The sequence below is a fragment of the Oncorhynchus tshawytscha genome, unplaced genomic scaffold, assembly GCF_018296145.1.
Source record: "Oncorhynchus tshawytscha isolate Ot180627B unplaced genomic scaffold, Otsh_v2.0 Un_contig_3315_pilon_pilon, whole genome shotgun sequence".
NCBI classification, from domain to species: domain Eukaryota; kingdom Metazoa; phylum Chordata; class Actinopteri; order Salmoniformes; family Salmonidae; genus Oncorhynchus; species Oncorhynchus tshawytscha.
The window spans coordinates 150,001-166,916 of record NW_024609612.1 but is presented as its reverse complement, the minus strand read 5'-3'; the positions used below and the strand labels follow the sequence as shown (position 1 = coordinate 166,916).

At 45.0% G+C, this 16,916-nt stretch overlaps 1 protein-coding gene and 1 long non-coding RNA gene across 6 annotated transcripts in view; both read right to left on the bottom strand.

Annotated features, from left to right (window-relative positions):
* Positions 1-6,570, bottom strand: part of LOC112239314 (zinc finger CCHC domain-containing protein 7) — a 79,073-nt gene extending 72,503 nt beyond the window's left edge. The window contains exon 1 of one of the 5 annotated variants that reach the window (XM_042316267.1): positions 5,837-6,570. The gene's annotated coding sequence lies outside the window, so the exon portion shown is untranslated. Of the gene's footprint in view, positions 1-1,088; positions 1,294-1,335; positions 1,474-5,836 lie in introns of those variants that run through there. The other 4 variants (XM_042316264.1, XM_042316268.1, XM_042316269.1 and 1 more) reach the window with 4 other exon arrangements.
* Positions 6,571-7,486: 916 nt separating this feature from the next.
* Positions 7,487-16,916, bottom strand: part of LOC121845267 — a 17,361-nt gene continuing 7,931 nt past the window's right edge. The window contains exon 3 of the long non-coding RNA XR_006082481.1: positions 7,487-7,951. This is a non-coding gene — a long non-coding RNA (uncharacterized LOC121845267). The remainder of the gene's footprint in view (positions 7,952-16,916) is intronic.

Here is a 16,916-nt window from a genome sequence, read left to right as displayed (position 1 = left end):
CTAACATCACCCACCTGAACACAGCTGACTAACATCACCCACCTGAACACAGCTGACTAACATCACCCACCTGAACTACCTGAACACAGCTGACTAACATCACCCCCCTGAACTACCTGAACACAGCTGACTAACATCACCCACCTGAACTACCTGAACACAGCTGACTAACATCACCCACCTGAACACAGCTGACTAACATCACCCCCCTGAACTACCTGAACACAGCTGACTAACATCACCCACCTGAACTACCTGAACACAGCGGACTAACATCACCCACCTGAACACAGCTGACTAACATCACCCCCCTGAACTACCTGAACACAGCGGACTAACATCACCCACCTGAACTACCTGAACACAGCATCACCCACTGGTGACCAGATCTGTCCAGCCTCCTGAACTACCTGGTAACCAGATCTGTCCTGAACATGAACTACCTGGTAACCAGATCTGTCCAGCCACCTGAACTACCTGGTGACCAGATCTGTCCAGCCACCTGAACTACCTGGTGACCCGATATGCCCAGCCACCTGAACATGAACTACCTGGTAACCAGATCTGTCCTGAATTACTTCGTTTGCTTCGCAAACACAATAACAAACGGAGTTCATAAACAGATGAGAATAGTCTGTTTCAATATATATGACATCTCTGCTGTTGAAACATGATTATACATATGTGATTTTTGACGACTGCAGTCCGTGTATAACTGGTTACAAAACGGAACACAACAAGCTTGTCAGTAAACTTGCCAATAAAGGCACATTGTGGGATACAGACACACAACATTAACACGTGTAGCCCGGACCCCAGATTTCATGGAGTTGGTGAGAGTCCTGAAGCCCACAGGTCACTACTAAACCTGTATGTCCTGTAAACATGACCATCTAACGTTACCGGCTACAACAAACAGCCAGGTTTGATACAACATAACAAGGCATGCTCACATACTAGCTAGCTAACTGGCTAACAAACCTCTACTAAACATCCACTAAACACTAAAAGTGGGACATCTGAACGGAGATGTTATACAACGTGATGTTCAACTAGCCTGTCATTTCAGTTACGACACGCGGACGTACTTATTCAATTAGTTTGATGCTGTCGAAAAGTGTAGTTGGCTAATATGTTTAGCATCGGTCTCTGTGCAACCCCACGTGTTTATGAAATGCCGGCGGTATGTAAACAAAGCACTCGGTTCCACTCTCGCGACGGATTCACACTCAACCGGCACCTCTCCGGTTATCTTTACTACGGCCAAAAAAAAAATAATAATAATAAACTACATGCACATATCTCGTTGGTTCCGACGGATGAAAATCAACTCACCTGTTTATATCTTAGCAGGACTCACAAGAAGACTTTGCTCGCGTGCTAACCACTTCCGGGGTTGTCGAGAGAGAAATGGTTTGGGCCAACCGTGACCTTTCCCAGGGAGCCGACTGTGGCGTGTCTGCGTTCAGACAGTGTCGAGACAGTAGCCTAGTAACCTTTGATTTGAAGTCGCCCTAAAAACGTATGTGGAATAGTCTTCATGTTTAATATAAACGTCACCGTTGAACAATTTATTAAGATTATCATAGACTATTCTGTACTTACTATAGGATAGCCTATTCATATCACATTAAACCCCTATAAATATCAGGTTTTTTTTTTTTTAAACAAGGGTTCTTCAATGATCCTAACTCAGTGCTAGAGATGTCACTACAGACCCTGTTTCAATTTCTAAGCTGTATCACAACCCGACCGTGATTGGGAGTCTCATAGGGTGGAGACACAATTGGCCCAGCGTCATTCTGGGGTTTGGCCAAGGTAGGCAGCCATTGCAAATAAGAATTTGTTCTTAACTGACTTGCCTGGTTAAATAAAATATATATATGTTTTTTAATAACTGTAGGTTTCTTGGCACTGAAAAATACTTGGCTGTGTGAACCTTCACCCCAGTCTGAGGTCCTGAGTGCTCTGAAGCAGGTTTTCATCAAGGATCTCTCTGTACTTCACTCCGTTCATCTTTCCCCTCGATCCTCACTAGTCTCCCAGTCCCTGAAAAACACCCCCACAGCATGATGCTGCCACCACCATGCTTCACCGTAGGGATGGTGCCAGGTTTCCTCCAGACGTAAGGCCTGATTGGTGGAGTGCTGCAGAGATGGTTGTCCTTCTGGAAGGTTCTCCCATCTCCACAGAGGAACTCTGGAGCTCTGTCAAAGTGACCATTGGGTTCTTGGTCATCTCCCTGACCAAGGCCCTTCTCCCCTGATTGGGCTTGGTTTTTGCTCTGTCAACTGTGGGAGCTTATATAGACACAATCCTGTCTCTGAGCTCTACGGACAATTCCTTCAACCTCTTGGCTTGGTTTTTGCTCTGACCTGCACTGTTAACTGTTTGCCTTTTCAAATCATGTCCAATCAATTGAATTTACCACAGGTGGACTCCAATCAAGTTGTAGAAACATCTCAAGGATGATCAATGGAAACAGGATGCACCTGAACTCAATTCAGAGTCTCATAGCAAAGGGCCTGAATACTTATCTAAATAAGGTTTGATATTTTTTTTTATACATTTGATAAAATTTCTAAAAAACTGTTTTCGCTTTGTGATTATGGGGTATTGTGTGTAGATTGATGAGGAAAACTTTTAATTTAATTGATTTTAGAATAAGGCTGTAACGTAGAAAAATGTGGATAAAGTGTAAGGGGTCTGAATAATTTTCGAATGCACCGTATGTGTCTGTCTGTGTCTACGGGTATACTGACCCGTACCTTGTTTTTACGATTTTATGAATTTTGCTCTTCCACTAAAATCATAATAAACACTAACTAAAATATTGGTGTTATTGTTATTATTATTGTTATTGCTATTGTTATTATTATTATTATTGTTAGTATTGCTATTATTATTGTTGTTGTTGTTGTTATTATTATTATTGTTATTATTATTATTGGTATTATTATTATTATTATTGTTGTTGTTGTTATTGTTATTATTAGTGTTGTTATTGTTGCTGTTGTTATTGTTGTTATTATTGTTGTTGTTATTATTATTGTTATTGTTGTTGTTGTTATTGTTGTTGTTATTATTATTGTTATTATTGTTGTTGTTATTGTTATGCTGATTATTATTTATAATTATGAGGGGGCCAAATATTTACCCCCCCCAAAAGTTAGTTTTTTTTTAGGAACCATTAATGGGGGTTGTTTGAAGAAGTTTCCTAAATACAGTCTCCCAGGTAGGTGATAAATAGGGGCCCCCCAAAGTTTGTCTCCCCATGTCCCCCCCCAGTGTCCCCCCTCCCCAGTCTCCCCCAGTCTACCCCCCAGTTTGAATTTGAAGAACCCCTAAAGGACCCTCCAGGAGCCTTGATATATCAATGGTTTGATTGTTTGACATTGTTAATATGCCAACAGAATAATGTGGTGAGGGGGGTAAACCTTATTTAGTGTAGCTAGGCCTAGGCTATAGTACACCTATTATCTTCTTGTCTAGGTTTCATTTTGTCTAAACAGGAAGCGATCCAAGGTTAAAGGTTAAAAGCAAAGAAGAACATCAGGAATACACGTCTGGAAGGTGATAAATCAAATCAAATTTTATTTGTCACATACACATGGTTAGCAAATGTTAATGCGAGTGTAGCGAAATGCTTGTGCTTCTAGTTCCGACAATGCAGTAATAACCAACAAGTAATCTAACTAACAATTCCAAAAAACTACTGTCTTATACACAGTGTAAGGGGATAAAGAATATGTTCATAAGGATATATGAATGAGTGATGGTACAGAGCGGCATAGGCAAGATACAGTAGATGGTATTGAGTGCAGTATATACATTTGAGATGAGTATGTAAACCAAGTGGCATAGTTAAAGTGGCTAGTGATACATGTATTACATAAGGATGCAGTCGATGATATAGAGTACAGAATCTACGTATGCATATGAGATGAATAATGTAGGGTAAGTAACATTATATAAGGTAGCATTGTTTAAAGTGGCTAGTGATATATTACATCATTTCCCATCAATTCCCATTATTAAAGTGGCTGGAGTTGAGTCAGTGTCAGTGTCAGTGTGTTGGCAGTAGCCACTCAATGTTAGTGGTGGCTGTTTAACAGTCTGATGGCCTTGAGATAGAAGCTGTTTTTCAGTCTCTCGGTCCCAGCTTTGATGCACCTGTACTGACCTCGCCTTCTGGATGACAGCGGGGTGAACAGGCAGTGGCTCGGGTGGTTGATGTCCTTGATGATCTTTATGGCCTTCCTGTAGCATCCTAAATACACGTGGTGTAGGTGTCCTGGAGGGCAGGTAGTTTGCCCCTGGTGATGCGTTGTGCAGACCTCACTACCCTCTGGAGAGCCTTACGGTTGAGGGCGGTGCAGTTGCCATACCAGGCGGTGATACAGCCCGCCAGGATGCTCTCCCCATTGTGCATCTGTAGAAGTTTGTGAGTGCTTTTGGTGACAAGCCGAATTTCTTCAGCCTCCTGAGGTTGAAGAGGCGCTGCTGCGCCTTCCTCACGATGCTGTCTGTGTGAGTGGACCAATTCAGTTTGTCTGTGATGTGTACACCGAGGAACTTAAAACTTGCTACCCTCTCCACTACTGTTCCATCGATGTGGATGGGGGTGTTCCCTCTGCTGTTTCCTGAAGTCCACAATCATCTCCTTAGTTTTGTTGACGTTGAGTGTGAGGTTATTTTCCTGACACCACACTCCGAGGGCCCTCACCTCCTCCCTGTAGGCCGTCTCGTCGTTGTTGGTAATCAAGCCTACCACTGTGTGTCGTCCGCAAACTTGATGATTGAGTTGGAGGCGTGCGTGGCCACGCAGTCGTGGGTGAACAGGGAGTACAGGAGAGGGCTCAGAACGTCCCTTGTGGGGCCCCAGTGTTGAGGATCAGCGGGGAGGAGATGTTGTTGCCTACCCTCACCACCTGGGGCGGCCCTGGGAAGTCAGTACCCAGTTGCACAGGGCGGGGTCCCCAGGGTCTCGAGCTTGATGACGAGCTTGGAGGGTACTATGGTGTTGAATGCCGAGCTGTAGTCGGATGAACAGCATTCTCACATAGGTATTCCTCTTGTCCAGATGGGTTAGGGCAGTGTGCAGTGTGGTTGAGATTGCATCGTCTGTGGACCTATTTGGGCGGTAAGCAAATTGGAGTGGGTCAAGGGTGTCAGGTAGGGTGGAGGTGATATGGTCCTTGACTAGTCTCTCAAAGCACTTCATGATGACGGAAGTGAGTGCTACGGGGCGGTAGTCGTTTAGCTCAGTTAAATAGGGGCTCTACCTGGGAAGACAGAGCACATGTCCCTCTGCCTTCCCAGTCTCCTAAATACACGTCTGGAAGGTAGGTGATAAGTAGGGGCTCTACCTGGGAAGACAGAGCACATGTCCCTCTGCCTCCCCAGTCTCCTAAATACACGTCTGGAAGGTAGGTGATAAATAGGGGCTCTACCTGGGAAGACAGAGCACATGTCCCTCTGCCTCCCCAGTCTCCTAAATACACGTCTGGAAGGTAGGTGATAAATAGGGGCTCTACCTGGGAAGACAGAGCACATGTCCCTCTGCCCTCCCCAGTCTCCAAAACACCCTTTTGGGTGGTGGCACAATTTACCCCACAAAGTGATTTTTTTTTGTATAAATGTTCTGTGATGTTTGTTTGGACACTAGTTGTCGAGTTCACCACCACCACCACCTACCAAATAATTAGGTACATGGGCTACTAACACCTTCTACACAACATACACTAAGTATTACTTTGTTAGCTACAGCATACATATCTCCTTGGCATATTACATCATTAATGCATAAGCATACAATACATTTTTTTGGACTCACCTTGTTGTGCTGTCCTACGGTTGTTTATGCTTGTTGATCTGCCTTCCCCTGTACGGAGCTCGGGTGCACCATTTTCGCGCAATTCTCCCCGCAGTCTGTTCTGTCAGCCCAGCCTCACATCCAACACGAATTAAGAAGCACATAAATTCGTGTCTTTTCTCACGAATTAAGCCAGAAAAACGCACAAAAACGCACGAAATTTGCTGAAATGCATTTTGTACATATATGCACGAATTGATTGTGAGACTGTGTTGGGCCTGTACGGAAAAGATTGCGCCCGGTATCCAAACATACCATGCCTTGAGAGATGCAGTCACCGGTCGAGTGTTTGGAGCTATACTTCGTTTTTAAATATCAACAATACTGCTACAAAAGCATCACATTTGATTTAACAGTTGATTACACCGTCGTCAATATTCGGGTCCGGTTGGCTGATGCGTGCAGCAACAGGCAGAAAGACAAAGAGGTAAATCACGATCAGTAAACGGAGATAGCTAACTTAACAGATGTACATCCTGTCATCAACACCAATGACCTGCTGAATTAAATAGGCTTTAAAAATGTGAAAATGTTCACTACGGGGCATTTGCTATGGGGGAGGGGGGAATGTAAAATTGAGGAGACTGTAAAATGATAGGCTATCATAGATATAAATGGCCCCCTATATCTCCAGATGTGTTTATTGACTACAGCCTACATGTATATTGTGACATTTGTCCTCGTTTTATTTCTCCGTAGAGGCCCTGCCATCATACATTGAGCTGCGTTCTCCGGTAGTCTAGAGAATAGTTTGATATTCTAGAGAATCCCGAGTTTGAATGCCATCTGATTTCTAGGGGGGGTTCCCATGCGTGTCAGAGCACAGGCACAGCCAGGAAAAGGCCATCACGTCAGATTGTTTTCCTACAAAGGTTAACCTACCATTCCCCGTCCCCATCCGAAACCCCAACCTAACCCCCCCTCGGTCCTCCGTCGTCGCATCCCATCCACCCCGCACTAGTTTTGCTTTGGTGAGCATACTGAGGGGGACGGGGACTCTCCCTCCCCCTTTCTCTCTATCTCTCTCTCTCTCTCTGTCTGTCTCTCTCTCCCCCTCCGTCTCTGTCTCTGTGTCTCTCTCTCTGTCTCTCTCTGTCTCTCCCCCTCCGTCTATGTCTCTCTGTCTCTCTCTCTGTCTCTCTCTGTCTCTCTCTGTCTCTCTCTCTCTCTCTCTGTCTCTCTCTGTCTCTCTCTCCCCCTCCATTTCTCTCTCTCTCTCTCCCCCTCCGTCCTCTCTCTGTCTCTGTCTCTCTCTGTCTCTCTCTTTGTCTCTCCCCTCCTGTCTCTCTCGTCTCTCTCTCTGTCTCTGTCTCTCTCTCTCCTCTGTCTCTCCTGTCTCTTTCTCTCTCTCTCTCTCTCTCTCTGTCACTCTGTATCTCTCCCCCTCTCATTCTCTCTGTCTCTCTCTGTCTCTCTCTCCCCCTCTCTCTCTGTCTCTCCGTCTCTCTCATTCTCTCTCTCTCCCCCTCCGTCTCTCTCTCTGTCTCTGTCTCTCCCCCCCTCTGTCTCTCTCTGTCTCTCTCTCTCTCTCTCTCTCTCTCTCTCTCTCTCTCTCTCTCTCTCTCTCTCTCTCTCCCCCTCTGTCTCTCCCCTCTCTCTGTCTCTCCCCCTCTGTCTCTCCCCCTCTCTGTCCCCCTCTCTCTCTGTCTCTCTATGAGATGCAGGTCAGAATGCCTCCCTGCTCCAGGTAAATTGCGATGCGGCTGTCTGATTTCTGTCCCATCTATTGAGCTTTATTTACCCGTTATAGTTTCTAGGTGGAGACGCCTCGATGTGAAAGACGCGCTGAACGTCGGGAGATATGCGCCAATTCAAACCAGTGGCCTGGTAAAGATGGAATAGCGTCCCGAGCATTTTTTTTTGTGTGTGTGTGTGTGGTCTTCCATTATTTCCAATCAGACATTCCAAAGTGTCGGTTCTGCCTGACAAGGATTCTTATTGGAGACAGAGAAGGAGCCAGAAGAAGCATATCATTGTCCTCATTTATTGGTGCTTAGTGTGTCTGGGTACTGTTGTGTTGTTGTTTTTTGGCGTTGTTCTGTGGTCCATGCACTTTTGAAGGACTCTTGTCTATTCCTGGGAGAGGGGAGAAAAAAAAGAAGGATTTTCAGCAGAAGCTATTCTGATATGGGCAGTATTTGACCCATGATTGTTGTCATTTGTGTCGAATAAATACTAATCTGAAGTCTAAACCATCCTAAAAGGTGTGTGAAGTCAGGTGGGACAGAATTTAAAAGATAGCAAACAATAATTAGAATTTAGATGGACTCATCTGTGGACTGAGGGCCATTCTTTGGGCTGTGGACTGAGGACCATTCTTTGGTCTGTGGACTGAGGACCATTCTTTGGTCTGTGGACTGAGGACCATTCTTTGGGCTGTGGACTGAGGACCATTCTTTGGGCTGTGGACTGAGGACCATTCTTTGGTCTGTGGACTGAGGACCATTCTTTGGTCTCCAGACTGAGGACCATTCTTTGGTCTCCAGACTGAGGACCATTCTTTGGTCTCTAGACTGAGGACCATTCTTTGGTCTCTAGACTGAGGACCATTCTTTGGTCTCTAGACTGGGACCATTCTATGGTCTCTAGACTGAGGACCATTCTTTGGTCTCTAGACTGAGGACCATTCTTTGGTCTCTAGACTGACCATTCTTTGGTCTCTAGACTGAGGACCATTCTTTGGTCTCTAGAGGACCATCCATTCTTTGGTCTCTAGACTGAGGACCATTCTTTGGTCTCTAGACTGAGGACCATTCTTTGGTCTCTAGACTGAGGACCATTCTTTGGTCTCTAGACTGAGGACCATTCTTTGGTCTCTAGACTGAGGACCATTCTTTGGTCTCTAGACTGAGGACCATTCTTTGGTCTCTAGACTGAGGACCATTCTTTGGTCTCTAGACTGAGGACCATTCTTTGGTCTCTAGACTGAGGACCATTCTTTGGTCTCTAGACTGAGGACCATTCTTTGGTCTCTAGACTGAGGACCATTCTTTGGTCTCTAGACTGAGGACCATTCTTTGGTCTCTAGACTGAGGACCATTCTTTGGTCTCTAGACTGAGGACCATTCTTTGGTCTCTAGACTGAGGACCATTCTTTGGTCTCTAGACTGAGGACCATTCTTTGGTCTCTAGACTGAGGACCAGTCTTTGGTCTCTAGACTGAGGACCAGTCTTTGGTCTCTAGACTGAGGACCAGTCTTTGGTCTCTAGACTGAGGACCAGTCTTTGGTCTCTAGACTGAGGACCATTCTTTGGTCTCTAGACTGAGGACATTTCTTTGGTCTCTAGACTGAGGACATTTCTTTGGTCTCTAGACTGAGGACCATTCTTTGTTGTCTGTGTATTGTGCGATCTTTGCCCGCTCGTCCGTCACACACACACACAGAATGCCTGCACAACACTTCTTCGTCTCCTGTGAGTAAAACCACATTGACAGGAGTGTGTGTGTGTCTCTGTGTGTGTGTCTCATGAGTATAAAGCCAGTCACGGGAGACCCTTGTCCTCTCTTGTCGAATGGTCACGGCAAGATGTTTACCTTTACATACAAATAGACTCGGCGCGGAGTGGTGTCACAAAACGTGTCATGGATAAATAACGTTCCTCACTTTTCAATCTAGTGGCCAGACTTCCTGTGCTAGCCGACTGTGGAGCTGTGGCTGAGATAGACCTCTGTTGGGCTGGTCTACTGGGGGATATAGGCTGGTCTACTGGGGGATATAGGCTGGTCTGTGCTAGGACTGGGACCAGCTAGACTAGGTCTCTAGACTGAGGACTGGTCTACTGGGGGATATAGGCTGGTCTACTGGGGACTTTTCTTTGGATATGAGGACCATGGTCTGGTCTACTGGGGGACTTCCTGTGCTAGCCGACTGTGAGCTGTGGCTGAGATAGACCCCTGTTGGGCTGGTCTACTGGGGGATATAGGCTTCCTGTGCTAGCCGACTGTGAGCTGTGGCTGAGATAGACCCCTGTTGGGCTGGTCTACTGGGGGACTTCCTGTGCTAGCCGACTGTGGAGCTGTGGCTGAGATAGACCCCTGTTGGCTGGTCTACTGGGGGATGTTTATATAGGCTGGTCTACTGGGGGACTTCCTGTGCTAGCCGACTGTGGAGCTGTGGCTGAGATAGACCCCTGTTGGGCTGGTCTCTGGGGGATATAGGCTGGGGGGGACTTCCTGTGCTCCGACTGTGGAGCTGTGGCTGAGATAGACCCCTGTTGGGCTGGTCTACTGGGGGACTTCCTGTGCTAGCCGACTGTGGAGCTGTGGCTGAGATAGACCCCTGTTGGGCTGGTCTACTGGGGGATATAGGCTGGTCTACTGGGGGATATGTGGAGGCTGGTCTACTGGGGGACTTCCTGTGCTAGCCGACTGTGGAGCTGTGGCTGAGATAGACCCCTGTTGGGCTGGTCTACTGGGGGATATAGGCTGGTCTACTGGGGGATATAGGCTGGTCTACTGGGGGACTTCCTGTGCTAGCCGACTGTGGAGCTGTGGCTGAGATAGACCCCTGTTGGGCTGGTCTACTGGGGGATATAGGCTGGTCTACTGGGGGACTTCCTGTGCTAGCCGACTGTGGAGCTGTGGCTGAGATAGACCCCTGTTGGGCTGGTCTACTATAGGCTGGTCTACTGGGGGATATAGGCTGGTCTACTGGGGGACTTCCTGTGCTAGCCGACTGTGGAGCTGTGGCTGAGATAGACCCCTGTTGGGCTGGTCTACTGGGGGATATAGGCTGGTCTACTGGGGGACTTCCTGTGCTAGCCGACTGTGGAGCTGTGGCTGAGATAGACCTCTGTTGGGCTGGTCTACTGGGGGATATAGGCTGGTCTACTGGGGGACTTCCTGTGCTAGCCGACTGTGGAGCTGTGGCTGAGATAGACCCCTGTTGGGCTGGTCTACTGGGGGATATAGGCTGGTCTACTGGGGGACTTCCTGTGCTAGCCGACTGTGGAGCTGTGGCTGAGATAGACCCCTGTTGGGCTGGTACTGGGGGATATAGGCTGGTCACCTGGGGGACTTCCTGTGCTAGCCGACTGTGGAGCTGTGGCTGAGATAGACCCCTGTTGGGCTGGTCTACTGGGGGATATAGGCTGGTCTACTGGGGGATATAGGCTGGTCTACTGGGGGACTTCCTGTGCTAGCGGACTGTGGAGCTGTGGCTGAGATAGACCCCTGTTGGGCTGGTCTACTGGGGGATATAGGCTGGTCTACTGGGGGATATAGGCTGGTCTACTGGGGGATATAGGCTGGTCTATTGGGGGACTTCCTGTGCTAGCCGACTGTGGAGCTGTGGCTGAGATAGACCCCTGTTGGGCTGGTCTACCGGGGGATATAGGCTGGTCTACAGGGGGATATGGGCTGGTCTACTGGGGGATATAGGCTGGTCTACTGGGGATATAGGCTGGTCTACTGGGAGATATAGGCTGGTCTACTGGGGGATATAGGCTGGTCTACTGGGGGATATAGGGGTGGAGCTGTGGCTGAGATAGGCTGGTACTGGGGGATATAGGCTGGTCTACTGGGGGACTTCCTGTGCTAGCCGACTGTGGAGCTGTGGCTGAGATAGACCCCTGTTGGGCTGGTCTACTGGGGGATATAGGCTGGTCTACTGGGGGATATAGGCTGGTCTATTGGGGGACTTCCTGTGCTAGCCGACTGTGGAGCTGTGGCTGAGATAGACCCCTGTTGGGCTGGTCTACCGGGGGATATAGGCTGGTCTACAAGGGGATATGGGCTGGTCTACTGGGGGATATAGGCTGGTCTACTGGGAGATATAGGCTGGTCTACTGGGGGATATAGGCTGGTCTACTGGGGGATATAGGCTGGTCTACTGGGGGATATAGGCTGGTCTACTGGGGGATATAGGCTGGTCTACTGGGGGATATAGGGTGGTCTACTGGGGGATATAGGGTGGTCTACTGGGGGATATATGCTGGGGGGGATATAGGCTGGTCTACTAGGGGATGTAGGAGGATATAGACTGACCTACTGGGGGATATAGGCTGGCCTACTGGGGGATATAGGCTGGTCTACTGGGGGATATAGGCTGGTCTACTGGGGGATATAGGCTGGTCTACTGGGGGATATAGGCTGGTCTACTGGGGGATATAGGCTGGTCTACTGGGGGATATAGGCTGGCCTACTGGGGGATATAGGCTGGTCTACTGGGGGATATAGGCTGGTCTACTGTGGGGAATAGGCTGGTCTACTGTGGGGAATAGGCTGGTCTACTGTGGGGAATAGGCTGGTCTACTGGGGGATATAGGCTGGTCTACTGGGGGATATAGGCTGGTCTACTGTGGGGGAATAGGCTGGCCTACTGGGGGATATAGGGAGATGTAAAAAAAAACATCTACAAAGGAAGACACTTCCTAGCCTAAATGCAAAGCCTCATGTTTGGGGCAAATCCAACACAACACATCACTGTGTAACTGCCTCCTTATTTTCCAGCATGGTGGTGGCTGCTTCATGGTATGGGTATGCTTGTCATCAGCAGATACTGGCGAGTTTTTCAGGATGAAAATAAACAGAACAGAGCTAAGAACAGGCAAAATCCTAGAGGAAAACCTGGTTCAGTCTGCTTTTTCATCAGACACTGGGAGAGGAATTCACCTTTCAGCAGGACAGTTACCTCAAAAACAAGGTCAAATCTACACTGGAGTTGCTTACCAAGAAGACATTGAATGTTCTTGAGTTGCCTAGTTACAGTTTTTTTTACTTAAATCGGCTTGAAAATCTATGGCAAGACTTGGAAATGGCTGTCTGGCGATGATCAACAACCAACTTGACAGAGCTTGAAGAATTTGAATTAGAATAATCCACGTTTGCAAAGCTCTTCGATATTTACCCAGAAAGACTCAACACCTGTAATCGCTGCCAAAGGTGCTTCTACAACATATTGACTCGGGGGCTGTGAATACTTTATGTAAATAAGATATTTATGTATTTCATTTTCAATACATTTGAAAATCATGTCTAAAAAAACAAACATGTTTTTCACTTTGTCATTATTGGGGGGTATTGTGATGTCATTATTGGGGGGTATTGTGATGTCATTATTGGGGGTATTGTGATGTCATTATTGGGGGTCATTATTGGGGGTATTGTGATGTCATTATTGGGGGTGATGTCATTATTGGGGGTATTGTGATGTCATTATGTGATGTCATTATGGGGGATATTGTGATGTCATTATTGGGGGTATTGTGATGTCATTATTGGGGGTATTGTGATGTCATTATGGGGGTATTGTGATGTCATTATTGGGGGGGGTATTGTGATGTCATTATGGGGGATATTGTGATGTCATTATTGGGGGTTATTGTGATGTCATTATTGTGATGTCATTATTGGGGGTTATGGGGGTATTGTGATGTCATTATGGGGGATATTGTTATTGGGGGTATTGTGATGTCATTATGGGGGTATTGTGATGTCATTATGGGGGTATTGTGATGTCATTATGGGGGTATTGTGATGTCATTATGGGGGTATTGTGATGTCATTATTGGGGTATTGTGTGTAGATGTAAAAAAAAAAAAAAATTGAAAAAAGTCTATATAATTTTGAATTCAGGTCGTAACAACGAAATGTGGAATAAATCGAGGGGTTATGAATAGTCTCTGAAGGCGCCTGTATGTGTGTGTGTGTGTGTGTGTGTGTGTGTGTGTGTGTGTGTGTGTGTGTGTGTGTGTGTGTGTGTGTGTGTGTGTGTGTGTGTGTGTGTGTGTGTGTGTGTGTGTGTGAGTGTGAGTGTGTGTGTGTGTGTGTGTGTGTGTGTGTGTGTGTGTGTGTGTGTGTGTGTGTGTGTGTGTGTGTGTGTGTGTGTGTGTGTGTGTGTGTGTGTGTGTGTGTGTGTGTGTGTGTGTGTGTGAGAGAGATAGTGTTTCATCTTCTGTAAATTACAATGGCTTCCAATTTTGGCCTCACATCCCGACAAAAGACGGTTCAGACAGTATTACCCTATATGTTATAATATATATATATATATATATATTAGTCGATATGTTTATAGTGTGTAAGTGATGTTTTGTCGACCACAACACATGTATTGAGTACATTGCCGCTAGGCTGTATCAGTTTGAGGATATGATTGCGCTGCATTAGCAAGTTAATGTAGGGACCGTGTAGGCTTCCCCTTTGAAACCTCGGTAACGCTTTATATTGAGGACTGGCGGCTGGATGAAAGCCGCAGAGACGGACGAAGACCCACAAACAAACAAAGTATGCATTTGTTTTGTTTACGTTTCTCTTCTAATTGTTCCTTTAGTTCTTCTGTCTCGCGCTCTTAATGCGATTCTTTCCGGTTCCGCTCGGTCAGACCGGGGGGGGGGTCACAGAAACAATATCCCTTTGCACCCCAACCCCCGCCTCGCTCTAATCACATTCATTAACCAGATAAATAAAAGGAAAACCAACAAACAATAATAATAATAATAATAATTAATATCACCCAACCTAATGCGAATTTACTGGCTAAAGGTGGTCCTAATGAAGTAGAATGATACGCAGGCCTACATTAAATACATTAATATAGTAGAATGATACGCAGGCCTACATTAAATGCATTAATGAAGTAGATTGATACGCAGGCCTACATTAAATGCATTAATGAAGTAGAATGATATGCAGGCCTACATTAAATACATTAATAAAGTAGAATGATATGCAGGCCTACATTAATGAAGTAGAATGATATGCAGGCCTACATTAAATACATTAATAAAGTAGAATGATATGCAGGCCTACATTAAATACATTAATGAAGTAGATTGATACGCAGGCCTACATTAAATGCATTAAGTAGAATGATATGCAGGCCTACATTAATGAAGTAGAATGATATGCAGGCCTACATTAATAAAGTAGAATGATATGCAGGCCTACATTAAATACATTAATGAAGTAGAATGATATGCAGGCCTACATTAAATACATTAATGAAGTAGGATGATATGCAGGCCTACATTGAATACATTAACAAAGGGGTTTTATCTTTATGTGATATAGCTACTGTAGCGACTGTTTTGGATCCAAAATAGGCCTAAATTACACTGCGACAGCAAATGTGCAGTGGATATTCAGCACCCCCCTTTACATAAACCTCACTATTGTTATTTTAATGCTGCACTTTAATTATTTATTACTTTTATTTCTTTCTTTAGGTATTTTTAGGTATTTTTCTTAAAACTGCATTGTTGGTTTAAGGGCTTGTAAAGGAATCATTTCACTGTAAGCTCCTGTTGGTGGGATATTGTATTCGGCGAATGTCATAAATACAATTTGATTTGATCGATCAAGAAAAACGTGAATGTATCGGGACCATGATTATATGACGTTAAAATATGTTATAAATTCAGTTCAGTTATTGGTATTACTCTCCCCAATAGTATTTTATTTTAGGATCTTTCTCCCAGAAGGAACACGATAAAAAATTGGATGCAAACTCAGTTATTGTCTCGTTGTAGCGTTTGATTTAAAAAATATATATATAAGTATTATTTATTTATTTACTATAGAGGAAATTGTTTCATGTTTCGTTATCCGAAATCATTGCAACAAAAACGAAATATATCCCTATAATAATAGTAATAATAATAATAATGAATAGGTAATAATAATAGTTTTTAACACATTACCACGTATATGTTTTCATGGTTTGAAAATAAATCCCTGGTATGTTTTTCGGATAAAGGCCTATAGACTAATATGTGTGGCCTGCAGAAAAATAGATTCAAACGCTGTAAACCCGTTTTAATAAAGCTGTTAAGACCCGACTTTTATCATCAAATATTTTCTTTCTCACAAAATAATATATTCAGTATATTTTCAAACTTTGACGCATTGGGTTTTTAGGGCGTGTATTATTTTAATCGAAGATATTTTATATGTTCCCCCTTTTTAGTCCTTTCTGCTATATCCTACGACAGTTAACCCCACTGTTCCTAGGCCGTCATTGAAAATAAGAATTTGTTCTTAACTGACTTGCCAAGTTAAATAAAGGTAAAAAATTTAAATGAAATAAACATGCGCTTTGTTATGTCGAGAAGTAGAAATGACATCGTTATAAAATCATAAACGTAAATGATCCTCCTCTCCTAAACTAGGCGGAGAAAGAAACGGACGGTTGGTTTGCACTTCACAAACTCCTGTCTGTTTTTATAGGCCGAATAACGGTTGTTTTAACGTTGTTGTTCTGTTCAGAGAGACAACTCCAATAGAGGTCACTTCAGAGCCAAAGACACCAATGGAGGATTCTGAGTTTATGGGCATAATTGTGTAAGAGTGAAAGAGTGAATTGAATATTGTGTTTAAGTGCTTCTTTATGTCTTTATAAATATCCATGCAAGGTGTTTAAACAGCCTTAGAGAGATTTGAACTGTCTGGTATAACACGATGCACACATCTCAGTCACAATATTACTCATTTTGATTATTGATTTAAATGATTTACAATTATTGATTGAATGAATAATTGATATTGAAGCAACAAAAACAACGATATTTTACACGGTATTTACGAAAAGGAAACGACGTCACAACGACATCAAGTCAATATCTTTTCTTTCTTATCACGCTGTGGTGAATGGCTTCTTAAACGTCACTATGAATAAAATAAATTTTAAAAAAGACAAAACGTCGCTATTTATGTTGTGTTTTGTTTTGCCCGCCCCGTTGTCGCGGGAGGCAGAAGGGTCAGGGTCGCGGAGGGGGAGCAGAGCGAGACAAGGCGAGTAAAATTGGTCGCTGTCTCAACGCTTTGTTCTGCACTCAATTGTCTCGGTGTCGCTCGTGAACCCTGGGACCCGAACTACCAACCGACCAGCGCTCTGATGATGTTTTCCAGACAGAGAGAGAGAGGGAGACAGAGAGGGAGACAGAGAGAGAAGGAAAGAGATAGAGAGAGAGAGACAGAGAGAGAAGGAGAGAGAGAGACGGAGAGAGAAGGAGAGAGAGAGACAGAGAGAGAAGGAGAGAGAGGGAGAGAGAGAGACGGAGAGAGGGGAGAGGAGAGAGAAACAGAGAGACAGAGAGAGACAGA